The sequence below is a fragment of the Bubalus kerabau genome, chromosome 17, assembly GCF_029407905.1.
Source record: "Bubalus kerabau isolate K-KA32 ecotype Philippines breed swamp buffalo chromosome 17, PCC_UOA_SB_1v2, whole genome shotgun sequence".
Taxonomy (NCBI): domain Eukaryota; kingdom Metazoa; phylum Chordata; class Mammalia; order Artiodactyla; family Bovidae; genus Bubalus; species Bubalus kerabau.
In genome coordinates this window covers 29,043,362-29,056,551 of record NC_073640.1, presented here as the reverse complement: position 1 = coordinate 29,056,551, position 13,190 = coordinate 29,043,362, and the positions used below count along the sequence as shown (strand labels likewise).

Genomic DNA, 13,190 nt, shown 5'->3' with positions numbered 1-13,190 from the left:
GCAGCCCCACAGGGTGCTGGGCGGGTGGGCAAAACTGCCCGCACAGCGGGCTTTCAAGTGCTAGTCCCCAGTGGCTCAGATGGTAACGAATCTGCCTGCAGTGTGGGAGACCCGGGCTCGATGCCTGGGTCCGGAAGATCCCCTGGAGAAGGGCACAGCAACCCACTCCAGTACTCCTGCCTGCAGAATTCCATGGACACAGAAGCCTGGCGGGCTATACCGTCCATGGGGTTACAGAGAGTCGGACACGACTGAGAACTCACTTAATTCTATTCCAAGATCGATTTGAGGATCTGGTTGGTTTGGATGCTGAAGGCTAGAGGTGGGAGGCCTGGTGTCTAAGGTTCACAAGAGTAACCTTCCAGACCAAGGGAAGTCCTGACCCGACGGACTGGCGTCAGGTCAGGAGGTGATGGCGCCCGCGGGAGGACAGGAGGGCGGAGACCTCGCCGGAGCCGCCTCCCAGCCCCGGAAATGGGAGCTTTCTTTACCTGAGGGCAGGTTTCGGTAGAGTAAGCCCTCGGGGTCGCCGGCAGGCCTCCCAACCTGGAAATCCGCAGAGATCTGGCAGGGCTTCAGAAAAAGCCTGTTCACCGACCTGCCAGGTGAAGACAAAGAGCACTGTTTGTTTTTTTCTTTACTTTTTTAAATGGCCTTGTTTTCACTTCGGATTGGATTGGGAGGGGTTAATCTTTTTATTTTTATTTTTTTGGTTGCACTGGGGCATCCTTGTTGCTTGCGCTTTCTCTAGTGTTTTTTGGCGGGTGGTGGGGGCTACTCCAGTTTTGGTGCACAGGCTTCTCACTGCAGTGGCTTCTGTTATTGCAGAGCACAGGCTGTAGGTGATGGGCTTCGGTATAGGTGCAGCACATGGGCTCAGCAGTTGTGGCTCCTGGGCCTTGGAGCTGCAGGCTTCAGCCCTTGCAGCACTCAGGGGCAGTAGTTGGGGCACACTGGCTTAGCTGCTCTGCAGTGTCGACTTAAAAAATAGTCACAGCCTGAAAATTGAGAGTTATGTTTTATTTGGTGGGAATTTTTAGGACTTAAAGCCTGGGAGACAGCATCTCAAGTGACCCTGAGAGAACAGGTCTGAGGAGGGGGATGGTGTGAGTGTGTGTGTTTGAGGAGGGGAGGATCAGGTTGTATAGAAGTTTGCAACAGGGCAGGTAGTCTGACCATCTAAAGATTATTATTAATTAAGTAAAACCAGATACTTCAAGTTAAGGAATTTAGCACTTTTCTATGTAGGGGAAGATGTAAGGGTCTAGGGTCACTGAAATCTTTCCTTTCAGATGTATCTCAGCTGCTAAGTCGCTTCAGTCATGTGCGACTCTGTGTGACCCCATAGATGGCAGCCCACCAGGCTTCCCCGTTCCTGGGATTCTCCAGGCAAGAACACTGGAGTGGGTTGCCATTTCCTTCTCCAATGCATGAAAGTGAAAAGTGAAAGTGAAGTCACTCAGTCGTGTCCAACTCTTAGTGACCCCATGGACTGTGGCCCACCAGGCTCCTCCGTCCATGGGATTTCCCCGGCAAGAGTGCTGGAGTGGGGTGCCATTGCCTTCTCCATTGCATCTCAGCTATCTGGGGTCAATATCCTTAGTTCCTCAAGGCTCACCATTGGGAGTGACTGCAGCCTAAGGGCTGCCAGATTATAGGTACTGTTCTTCCTGGGTGCCCTTGTAGCTCAGAAATTAACTTTGGAGGGACAGAATCGCTGATGGCTGGGACATCCTTGTTTACTGATAATGGCAGGAAATACTCCATTTCTCAGCAGCATGTGGAATCCTTCTGGACCAGGTATTGAATCCATGTCCCCTGCATTGGCAGGCGGATTCTTATCCATTGCATTACCAGGGAAGTCCAGAAAAGAGCACTGTTAAAGAGAACAGGCAGAAGTTAAAATGGCCAAGACAGATTTTATTAAAAAAAAGATTGCAATAGAGACTTGGATATAGAACTGGGACTGATTCAAAATACAACTAGAACAAGTGGGGATTTACTGCCAAGGAGCAAGTGGGGGGAGGGGCAGCTTTGGTGGATGGAAAATTACTAAGAAGAGTTATCAAGTCTTTGGGGGCAATTCTGGCTGAAGGTAGGTGAGGGTGATCACATATTCCCAGGGTATAGTGGGGATGCTGAGTTTGATCTGGTGTCAAGGGTGGGGTATTCAGCTAAATTGACTTAGCAAGATTCTTGCTAAAACTGGATTCTATAAGGAAGTACAGGGATGGGCCTTTCTGGGGAGAAGATTCAAGGGAGCCTGACTAACGTTGGGTTAAGCAGAGAGTCTTTGTCAGTTCCCTCTGACAAAGGGAAGAATGCAGAGGCGTTCTTCTTTCCTCTGATCAATATATTAGTACATTCATTTTTCATTTGGTTGCTTTTTATTCATTTAGAACCAGCTGAATCATCTGTTGAGACTTGATGAGGGTTGATAATTGCTATGCTGTGGGATCCACAGACATTTGATGAGAGGAATACCTTGAAGATAAATAGAAAGATGAAGACTAGAGGCCAAATTGGTCCTGTGCCCAACTTCGTAGACCTTCAGGGAGCCTCTAGAAGAAGTCCCCAGACCTGTTGTCCCTCCTCAGTGGGTGGTGATGGAAGTACTGCACACACCTCTTCATTCATGTCTCGAACCTTCCTGGTTAAGGCAGAGATTTCATGTAGATTGCCAAGGACAAAGATGCAGCAGTTGTTTCTGACCACTGTGCACGTGCCCCCTTCTTGGGTCATATCGAGGCTGATGCAGTTATGGAGAACAGCGAGCTGGGTTTCTCATCCTTGGTGAGTCACTGATTTGAGGCCAATGGCGATGTTATCTGAGGACAAGGTGAATTGCTTCAGCAATGAGCAGGTGATTCTGTTGTTGAGTCTAACCTCTTGAGCCAGATGATAGATTCCTGGGAATGGTACCCAAAAGGTGACAAACCTTTGCCCCCAAGTAGTAGTGAGGTCGTGGATGGAATGTAGGCCCAATTCTACTGTTTTTTTTTTTTTTTTCTAAATTGCTCCCCAGGAACCAAGATCATCTACAAGGGTATTTGTAGATGATGATGTAGATGATGTCCTGAATACCTTTTGTTCCTATAGTGGGAGGAAATTAAACTGAAGGAGTGATGACTGTTTTAGAGATAGTTTAAGAGAGGAAGGAGATCATGGGAAACTGAGTAAAATGAGGGGATGGGTGAGATTGTCAAGGTAACCAGTATCTGGCCCAGATGGAATGTAACAGCCAATAAAGCATGGGTTCCATGGACAAAATAAGAATCATCTGGAGTTAGGCAATGGCTATAGAGATAGTTATCTGATGGCTGAAGGTAACCAAAGGATGCTTAATTTGGGTGCGGAAAGGATTTGTTTGAAGGTGGTCCTCCTGTGGTTGATCTGGGTCTCAGTTTCCACTTGTATGAGGGATGTGCAGAGTTCCTGGAGTGGCTTGGGGGTTTTATGCTGTACAGCAGCTTATTTGATACCTAATAGTGTGTACCCCTACCTGTATATTGCCCTTCCCCCTTTCTTCTACCCCTGCCCCATAACCACTAATTTGTTCTCTTTATCTGTGAATTTGCATCCTTTTTGTTATATCACTAGTTTGTTGTATTTTTTTAGATTTCACATGTGAGTGATATACAGTGTTTGTCTTAGTCTGTCTGATTTATTTCACTTAGCATAATACCCTCCAAATCCATCCATGATGCTGAAATAGCAAAATTTCATTCTTTCTTATGGCTTAGTGGCATTCCATTAAATATATATATCACATTTTCTTTATCCTTTCGTCTGTTGATAGATACCTAGGTTGCTTCCCTGTCTTTGGCTATTGTAAAAAATGCTGCTATGAACATTGGGGTGCACATATCTTTTCAGATAAGTGGTTTTTTTTTCAGGTATATACCCAGGAGTGGAATTGCTGGGTCATATGGTAGTTCTATTTTTAGACTTTTGAGAAACTTCCATACCATTTTTCCTAATGGCTGTACCAATTTACATTTCCCCCAACAGTGTGCAAGTGTTCCCTTTTCTCTGCATCCTTGCCAACATTTGTTCTCCGTGTTCTTTTTGATGATAGTCGTTCTGACCAGTGTGAGGTGATACCTCATTGTGGTTTTCTCACCTTTTTTTTTTTTTCTTTTTGGCTGTGTCACATGGCTTGTGGGATCATAGCTCCCTGATCAGTAGTTGTACCAGGCCCTGGCAGTGAAAGTGCTGAATCCTAACCACTGAACCACCAGGGAACTCCTCCCTTGTTTTTTTCATTGTCTTTTAAAACTTATTTATTTTTGGCCGTGCTGGGTCTTCATTGCTGCTCAGACTTTTCTCTAGTTGCAGTGCGTGGGCTTCTCACTGTAGTGGCTTCCCTTGTTGCAGAGCATGGGCTCTAGGCACATGGACTTCAGTACTTGGGACACAGCGGCTCGTTAGTTGTGGCTTGCGGGCTCTAGAGTGCGGGCTCAGTAGTTGTGTTATATGGGCTTAATTGCCCTTGGCATGTGGAATCTTCCCAGACCAGGGATCAAACTTGTGTCCCCTGCGTTGGCAGGTGGATTCTGGTCCACTGGACCATGAGGGAAGTCCTTTTCATTGTGATTTTGGTTTACATTTCCCTGATGATTCTTTTCATGTGCCTATTGGCCATCTGCATTTCCTCTTTGGAAAAAATGTCTGTTCAGTTCTTCTGTCCATTAAAAAAAATCAGGTTGTTTGTGTTTTTGATGTTGTTATATGAGCTGCTTATATTGACTCTTTTATTTCTTTAGTTATGAAACACAACTCCAGTGTTGAACACCCAGTGATTTGACAGCAATGTTAGCGATGAGTAAAGTGGTATAATAATCTTGAGCCTTCTAGGCTCAAGATTGGTTTTTTTGACAGTGGCATTTCTAGAACACTAGATTGCTTATTGTAGGAGAAGGCAATGGCACCCCACTCCAGTACTCTTGCCTGGAAAATCCCATGGACAGAGGAGCCTGGTAGGCTGCAGTCCATGGGGTCGCTAAGAGTCGGACACGACTGAGCGACTTCACTTTCACTTTTCACTTTCATGCATTGGAGGAGGAAATGGCAACCCACTCCAGTGTTCTTGCCTGGAGAATCCCAGGGACAGCAGGGCCTGGTGGGCTGCCGTCTATGGGGTCACACAGAGTCAGACACGACTGAAGCGACTTAGCAGCAGCAGCAGCAGATTGCTTATTGTAGTCACATGAAGGATAATCAGGAAGTTCTAAAGGGAAGGCAGTCAACGGAACCTTGACTTGTTGATTTAGGATCAAGTGTGTTTTGTTGATTCTTGACAGTATCTAAGGATGTCACATTGAATAAAGTTAGAATCTTCCACTAGTCAAGATGAATAAGGCGTCCCCATGAGCCTTCCTGTGATTGTTTCATAAGGGGATAGCTTGGGACTTCCCTGGTGGTCCAGTGGCTAGGACTCTGTGCTCCCAGTGCAGGGGGCCTGGGTTCAATCTCTGGTCAGGAAACTAGATCCCATATGCCTCACAACTAAGGATCCCACATGCCACCACTGAAAGATATTGCCACAGCTAAAGAAACCATGTGACTGAGTCCTGGCACCGTTGAATAAATAAATAATTAAAAATAATAAATTTTTTTTTAAAAAGGGAGATAGCTTGCCTGAAGATAGGGGTGACAATGTGAGAGTCCTGAGAGCAAGGGGCAGGGCTTGTGGGCGTGTAAGCCCAGTCCTGGACAGTGGAGCCAGTCTAGCCTTGAGGATGGTGTTTCTATGTTCTTTCTATGGCACTCGATGGCTGAGGATGCTAAGTACAGTGGAGTCTTTGACTACTGTGCTGCCTTTTCCATTCCCTGTATAATTTTACCAGTGAAATGTGATCCCCTGTTGCTAGAGATGGTAGAGGGGATGCCACAGGTGGGGAAGATTTGTTGCAGGAACCCTTTGGCAACTGATATTGCTGAGGCATTTGGGCAGGGGAAAGCCTCTTCCCATTTAGAAAACAGGCAGACAGCGGTGAGAACATATTGGTAGCCTCGTGCTTTTGGTGCCTGGATAAAATCTACTTGCTGATGAAGAAAGTTCTGAGGGGGAGCTGCCTCCCTTCCTGCCCTACTTTTACTTATATTTCTGGCAATTGAGGCAAGTGAACTGCTTGAACCAAATAAAAGCCAAATGGTCCAAACTACCTTTTGCCTAATATATCCTGCATCCTGTCCTTTCTGTATGAGTCATGTTGTGTGAACCACACCAAACGACTCGAGAGAGATATTAAGGGCTACCAAATAGACATCTTGGTGATTCCAAAGTCCATCTGAATGGCTTGAACAGACAGCTTTTTCCCATCCAATTCTTTCTGAGTCTGAAGCTGTTATCTGGGCCATGTGGACCTCTTTTATGATTTTCTTAGGACTCGTTCTTTTTTAAAAACTAATTAATTTGGATGTACTGGGTCTGACTTGCAGCAGGAGGGATCTTCAATTTTTGTTGTGGCATGCAGGATCACTTGTGGCATGTGGAACCTAGTTCCCCAACCAGGGATCGAACCCGGACCCCCTGCTTTGGGAGCACAGAGTCTTAGCTGCAGATCCACCAGGGAAGTCCCAGGAGTCCTTCTAAATTAGTGCTCTCCCTCGAAGGTAGGTGAATAATCCCACTGGAGTCTAGGGCCTCAAAGAGGGATGCAGGGGGCTCCATCCTAAAGCATGGAAACTGCTTAGATTTTTTGGGTAATTGGGGAAGATGCTGCTAATTTATCATATTTATTGGACTTTATCTGGATTTTTTTGTGCTATGTCTTTCAGTTTTAACTGTCATGATCTGCTGGGGTAATAACAATACCTTTAGAAGTTCTGCTATTTGGGGCCTACTTTTGACCAGGGTACCAGCTACTGTCATGAATCTTCTGTTTCTAGCATATACCAAAATCATCCACTAACCCAAGGTGTAGTGGCTATCAGCATAGATGTTGACCTTCATTCCTTCTGCTCTTTGGCAAGCCCAGGTAAGAGCAAATTAACTCAGCTACGTGGGCTGAACTAATGTTTGGCAAGCCTCGATATTCTAGAGGTTTATGTTGATCAGTGATGGCCTGTGCAGCGTGGAAGAGGCAGGAGCCATTGACCTCTGAAGAGTGAGGTCAACTAGGGGGAGGGGCTTTTCTGATAAATCTAGCCTAGGATAGAACAATGATCTAGTGTTACTGACACAATCAAGGGATGTCCCATCAGTGGGTAAAGGAAGCAAGGGAGCAGAGTTAAGGTTTTGATTTTGATGTATACTAATGTGAGGAGAGAGAGTAGTAGAGAGACAGTACCTTTCATGAGAGGTAAGTCAAGATGAAGAAAAGTACTGTATATTTCCATTAGATGACAGGGTCTGTGGAGCACAAGGACATATATATCAAGCAGATGACCTAATACTAAATTGGGGGTAGCTCAGACAAGTGTGGTGGTTGTAGCCATGGCTCACAGGCATGGGGGATATGCCATAGCTACTGGGTCAAAGGTCAAACTATACTATCCCAGAGGTCTTGGGTGTCCATTACACTTCTAGGATAACACTCTGAGGGCATGACTCTCTTATTTATGCACAGACAAGAAAGAGGCAGGGAATCCTTGGAAAGTTCAAAGGTGGGAAATGAAAGCAGAGAGCCCTTAAGGTTCTTGGAAAGCATCTTTGGAAAGGGGGTTCTGAACTACTGGGACTAGGGGTGCCTCCCTAGTCATGGCATAGAGGGGTGAGGCAATCATAGAGAAATTATGGGGTTTCCCTCGTGGTCCAGTGGTTAAGAATTCGCCTGCCAGTGCAGGGGACAGAGGGTCGATCTCTGGTCCACATGCCTTGGACTCCTGAAGCCTGCTTGCCCTGCAGCCTGTGCTCTGCCGCAAGAGAAGCCCCCTCCACCAGAAGCCTGCGCACCACAGTCAGAGAGGAGCCCCTGCCCTGCTCGCTGCAACTAGAGAAAGCCCACGCAGCAACAAAGACCCAGCATGGCCAAAAATAATTTAAAAAACATAAAAATACTTTAAAAAATGAGGTTTCTATGGCCTATAATATCCCGCAGGACCCCCAAACCCTGTCAGTTGTCCTTTTCTTTCAGGGAGAGGAAAAATGTTGAATAGCAGAGCCTGGGGAGATGGTTTTCCCTGCAGCTGAAATATCATGACCCAGATAGCAGACACACAGAGAGCATAGCTGAAATTCGTCTCTAGCCTCCTCGCGGCCCTTTCTTGCGAATGCCCTCGAAAGGTCTTCAGCATCCAAAAGGGGCTGTCATGACTGCCAGAACATAGAAGGAGGTCATCTGCCTTGTTGGATTATGGTGGGGTCTCCTGGGAATTTTAAGTCCCTGGAAATGACATTCAGGATGTGTGAGAAGAAAGTGGGAGCCTCAGTAATCCCTGGGGCATAACAGTCCAGGTGTGTTATTGGTTATCCCAGGTGAAAGTAAAGTAAAGTAAATTAAAGTAAAGTGAAGTCTCTCAGTCGTGTCCAACTCTTTGTGACCCCATGGACTATAGCCTACCAGGCTCTGAGGAGCCTCTCAGTCCATGGAATTTTCCAGGCAAGAGTACTGGAGTGGGTTGCCATTTCCTTCTCCAGGGGATCTTCCCAACCCGGGGATCGAACCCGGGTCTCCCGCACTGCAGGCAGATGCTTTACCGTTTGAGCCACCTGGGAAGCCTTCAACAAGGCAGAACACAAGTTGAGGGCTGAAAGTATTGGGTGTTGGGAGGAACAGCAGATGGGATAGTGCTAGGATTGGGCAGCAGGGCAAATCTGAGTTTGATGATTTTAATAAATCTCAGATCTGGACTAACTAACCTCCTTGACCATTGTGGGTTTTGATGGCCCAAATGGGAGTCATGCATGGATTAGAAGTAGGGGCTGAGCATTTCCTTTCTAATAAACCTTGGATTATCAGTCAGGGCCCCTCAAGACCTTCTGGCTTTCAGTGCTATTGGGGAATCCTAGGCAGGGGCAGGGAAAGATCCATTTCTATCTTAAGGGGTAGCTTTCCCCTCTTCTCGAGGTCTGGCCACTCCTAGACTCAAGTCCTTCTTTCTTACAATTTCAGAAGGAGGGGTCCATGATTTTGGAGCTTGCCATAGATTAAAATTTTCATGTCCTTCTAGCTGTTTTAACTGCAGTGCCTTAAGCTTGCAATTTTCTGGAAATACCATCTTCATAATGCTGGGCTAATGCCTGGAGTTAGACAAGTTTGCATTTTGCCCGTTAATACTATTTCTCTGTAATGTGTCATGGAGCTCTGGCCTGAGGCCATTTACAAAGCTTGTGGTCAGAGCAGAGGCCGTTAGGGAGGTCAGGTCCAGCCCCGGGTGTTCTGACTGCGTTGTTTCTAATTGATGGAGATGGCCATCAATTAGATGGGCAGCCACAGCTCATCTCTTTGCTGTTTACAATTTTCAATACAGGACCCCTCCGTTTTGGTGGGATGGCTCCTGGTGACTTTTCTCTTACTTCCCTCATTCTCCTGTAAGAATCAGGGTCATCTGAGACTCTTGAGGGTCTTCAGAAATGGGGTTCCCTTTGGCCTTCCAAACCAAAGGGCAGCATCCCTAGGGTCAACTGGTAGGGGGATAAGTTGACATCAGTTGGGGAATCAGGAGAGTATGCTCCCAGGACAGTCTTCAGTTCTTCAATAAATTTTTCCCTTTTCATTTGGCAGATCAGGAAAGTTAAAAAACAAAAAACAACATTATTTATTTTTGGCTGCACTGGGTATTCCTTGCTATGCATAGACTTTCTCTAGTTGTGGCAAGCGGTGGCTACTCTCTACTCCTGGTGCACAGGCTCCTCATTGCCGTGGCTTCTCTTATTGTGGGTGTGGGCTCTTGGCACACAGGCTTTGGTAGTTGTGGCGCATGGGCTTATTTGCCCCATCGCATGTGGAATCTTCCCGGACCAGGGATCAAACCCATGTCCGCTGCTGGTGAAGGACATTTTGGGGAGAAGGACAGATGTCATAGAGAGCTGGGAGGGGGGACTCGGGCACTGTGAAGGGGTCTATGGGGTTTACTGGGTCAGAAAATATTTTCCGAAGACATTGTTGAAGAACTTCAATAGTTTGAATCATTTAGCTGCTTTTTGGCTTCTTCATAGCAAGTGAAAAAAGTGGACCATCATGCATCAGAAATTTGAGTTCTGTTTTGCCCTAGGGCTTCCCCTTAGGTAGACTAATTTGAACAGATTCCAGGAACCCCAAGAGGGGCTGTGTTAGCTCTAGAGTTTTGGGTAAGGTATTATCAGTGAAAACAGACAGTACTAGGGCCGTAGAAGCGTGTGGTCCACAGAAATATGAAGACAGTTTCAGTCAATCAACAAGCCCCCATGTTTATTTTTTTATAACTAATGCTTTTTTTAAAAAAAAATTAATTAATTTGGCTGCACTGGGTCTTAGTTGTGGCGGTCGAGATCGTCCATCTTCATTCTTAGATGTGGCATGTGGGATCTAGTTCCCCGATCAGGGATGGAACCCAGGACCCCAGTGTTGGGAACATGGAGTCTCAGCCACCGGATCCCCAGGGAAGTCCCAAGAAGCCCCTATGTTCTCGAACATGGTACCTTTCCACTTACACACAGAGAAACCTGGGGTTCTAACTCAGCCTCTGTTCCTTGTTAGGGAGAGGGTTCAGGAGAACGTGACTGAAGTTTGGTCAAGCACCGAATCTTGGTCAGCACCGACGGTGGACATTACCTGGTGTTGAACAGAGCATCCTGAGGGAAAAGAAGTCGAGGTTTGGACAAAGGGGACAATTTCGCCCATTTCCACGAACTTTTGTGTGGGGTCCCTCATTTGGGAAATGGATTTCTAAAGTTTCCACTTTGAGATTTCCTTCTGGGAAATGTGGTGTAGTCATCAGAAATGGACAACAGGGTTGTCTCCATTTAACTGATTGCACTGCAATCTTTCATAATATTTATTCACAATTGGCAAAATAAAAAAAAAAAAAGGCTTGCTTTTAGGGGGTACCTAGTAAGGGTGGGAGCCCAGGAACCGGAAGCAGTGCTGTCTGCTTACCCACAGTCAGACAGGGCTGGTCATTGTTTTCTCTTTAGTGACTGGTTTTGGCCCCTACAGGTACCTCAGGGCTCCAAGGTGGGTTTGTACCTGCACCCATCACAGGGGTCTCCAGTTCTGTGGCTCTGGCCAGACCCCAAGGCCTGAGGGGACCAGTGGGACTGAGCCCTGTGAACTCCAACCTTTCGGTCACCGAGTTGTTTTTGTTTTTTTTTAATTGGAGTATAGTTGATTAACAGTGTCGTGTTAATTTCAGGTGTACAGCAAAGTGACTCAGTTATATATATATACATCTATCTATTCTCAGTCACCCAGCTTTGAAACACCACCCATATCTTGCCTCAGTCTTTTCATCTAGCCCCTAACCTTCCCCTCATTTTTGTCCCGGAGTCTTTTTTAATTAAATCCCAGACACCTCATTTCACAGCACAGTTTCATTCTGAGACCCTGCTGGGGTGTGAGAGGTTATACAAATAGCTCTGGATCCAAAGCCAGGCCAGGGGTTCCGGCCCAGCACAAATTTACTTACTGGGCAACCTTCTTAAAACTTTTTATTTATTTACTGGGCCATCTTGAGCAAGTGATCTCCCCTTTTGGGGTCAACCTACTTATTTGTAAAAGGCAGGCTCTGGCTCAGGTAGAGGCCAAGACCCCTCCTTCAGTAAAGGAAAGGCAGGGTGGGTTGGAGGCAGGCCCGGAGCCCCCCACCCCCAACCCCTGGCCGCCCTGCTGCGGGCCCCTCGGGGCTCCTGGTACCGAGACCGGGAATAAACAAACAAGCTGGGGTAATTTCCCTCTTCCTTGGAAACAAAGCTGGGGTGGTCTGGAGAGGCGTGTGGAGAGAACGGAGAGTGCCAGGTGGAAGGGGGCCAAACAGGCCGGGAGATGATGATTTCCCTGCCCTGTGGGGAACATCTAAGGACAGATGTGTTGATTTTGCACCCTCCCTGGTGTGATAAACCCCTCCTCGACAGCGTGTCTTTATTCCGAGCCGGCCTGCCGAGGGGTGGACCCCAGCTGGCTCTGGTCTCGCCTCCTGTCTCCTGAACACATCTCCTCTTATGGAAGAGCCCCAGCTGCTTCTGCACTGTCAGCGCGGCGCCCGATCGCAGCCTCTCCAGCGGCGCGCTCAGCGTCTGGGCGCCCGCCAAGCCCTGCCGCCCGCCGCCCCTCCCCCCTCGGTGAATCTCCTGCTTCCTCCATCACCACCTCCATTCTCCCTGGAAGAGACAGTTATTGATCTTGGCCCATCTCTCAAAGATGCCGCACTCTAATTCCATCCTTGCACCACATCCTCCCCCAGGGGGCCGGTCGGTCAGTCAGTCCCCTTGGGTTTGTTAATGGTGATGCTACATGACATGGGGGGTGGGAGTGGGGGCTGACGGGGGGCCCTCCCAGGAAGAACGAGTGCCTGAGATGGAGCCTCCAGGGCCCTGATGAAGAGGATCAGGTGGTCCACGCCCTCAATACCTGCCTTGTGAGATGCTGGTCTCTATCCTGAAATTGGAACCTGCAGGAAATCGGGTGGTTTTGCTTGCATCTCCCAGATGGGAATGGGATCCTCTGCACCTGTCAGCCCCACCCCCTCATTAGCATCCAGTGGGTTGGAGGAGGCTGATTCACTTAGCTGCCCAGGTCGGGGCTGGTGCAGAGCAGGTGTCAGTAAGCGCTGGCTGCACAGTGGAATTGCCAGGAAGGCTGGCCTGCATCTCCCTCTCCAGCCCGTGTGACCTCAAAAGCCAGCAGACCTGACTGGCCAATCCTGGTTGAATCAGCAGCTCCATGCAGAGGGCTTGGGGAAGAAGGCACAGAAAGTGATTTCCTGGGTCTCTCCAGGGTGGTGATTGGGAGCTGGCCTCACGAAGAGGCCAGGAGAGAGGTTCAGAGGTGCAGGAAGGAGAGTGGGAACCAGAGCCACAGGCACCCTTCTCCCCACATCCTTCCCAGGGGAGAGGGGGTGGTCTGGGCTGGAGCAGGGACAGCGGGCCTGGCAGGCTGCAAAGGACAGCACTAAGGTTAGGGCCTTGTCTGAGATCTCATGTGACAATTCATGGAACCTGCTTTTCTGGAAAAGCAGAATAATCACTCCTACCTGGTTTACTCTCCAGGGGGTTCCTGGGAGGAAGAGATGAGAGGGTTCTAGAAAGGACTCCAGAAGTGTCACAG

General features: G+C 47.8%; 3 long non-coding RNA genes and 1 other non-coding gene across 11 annotated transcripts in view; 2 read left to right on the top strand and 2 right to left on the bottom strand.

Annotated features, from left to right (window-relative positions):
• Positions 1-238: 238 nt before the first annotated feature.
• LOC129630959 (uncharacterized) overlaps positions 239-13,190 on the top strand; it is an 18,823-nt gene continuing 5,871 nt past the window's right edge. Inside the window, exons 1-4 of one of the 6 annotated variants that reach the window (XR_008703823.1) lie at positions 239-605; positions 6,480-6,618; positions 6,784-6,983; positions 10,626-10,740. This is a non-coding gene — a long non-coding RNA (uncharacterized LOC129630959). Of the gene's footprint in view, positions 606-1,690; positions 1,801-2,399; positions 2,794-6,479; positions 6,619-6,783; positions 6,984-10,625; positions 10,741-13,190 lie in introns of those variants that run through there. The other 5 variants (XR_008703824.1, XR_008703825.1, XR_008703827.1 and 2 more) reach the window with 5 other exon arrangements.
• LOC129630961 (uncharacterized) lies at positions 628-3,938 on the bottom strand. Of its 2 annotated transcripts, XR_008703834.1 has the most exons (4): positions 3,085-3,938; positions 2,485-2,828; positions 1,619-1,876; positions 628-998 (listed from the first exon to the last, which is right to left on the bottom strand). It is a non-coding gene; the product is annotated as an uncharacterized LOC129630961 (long non-coding RNA). The 2 variants fall into 2 exon arrangements; XR_008703833.1 differs by lacking the exon at positions 3,085-3,938 and having other exon boundaries at positions 630-998; positions 2,626-2,764.
• Positions 8,591-8,662, bottom strand: TRNAC-GCA (transfer RNA cysteine (anticodon GCA)). The gene has a single exon. It is a non-coding gene; the product is annotated as a tRNA-Cys (tRNA).
• The window catches only part of LOC129630960 (uncharacterized), a 1,676-nt gene continuing 1,188 nt past the window's right edge, over positions 12,703-13,190 (top strand). Inside the window, exon 1 of one of the 2 annotated variants that reach the window (XR_008703831.1) lies at positions 12,703-12,838. This is a non-coding gene — a long non-coding RNA (uncharacterized LOC129630960). Of the gene's footprint in view, positions 12,912-13,190 lie in introns of both variants that reach the window. The other variant, XR_008703832.1, reaches the window with a different exon arrangement.